Here is a 399-nt window from a genome sequence, read left to right on the forward strand (position 1 = left end):
TCTAAGAAATTCAAGTTAAGACAGAGTGCCTTTCACTCTCTTTAGTCATAAAGCAGATAAACGAGCAATATCCCAGCTGACATTAAAAAAACAAAACAAAACAACAAAAAAAACCCTTGCAGCAGAGACAAGTGTTCATGCGAGACAGCTCAATATTCTAAAAAAAAAAAATCAGAAAAGAAAAAAAAAGAAAAAAAAAAGAAACCTCCTATATCACCACTAAAAATAACAATACAGTCAGCAGGGGATATTAATTAAAAAAGCTGCCACATCTGTACAGTTCTTGCTTCTGCATCGGCTCTTTTTGTTAATGTTGTCATCTGTGGGTTTGTTTTTTTTTCTAAATTGTTTTTTTTCCTTCTTCTTCTTCTGTTTTTTCTTTCTTTTTTTTTTTTTTTT

This window comes from Charadrius vociferus, unplaced genomic scaffold, assembly GCF_000708025.1.
Source record: "Charadrius vociferus isolate BGI_N301 unplaced genomic scaffold, ASM70802v2 scaffold259, whole genome shotgun sequence".
NCBI lineage: Eukaryota > Metazoa > Chordata > Aves > Charadriiformes > Charadriidae > Charadrius > Charadrius vociferus.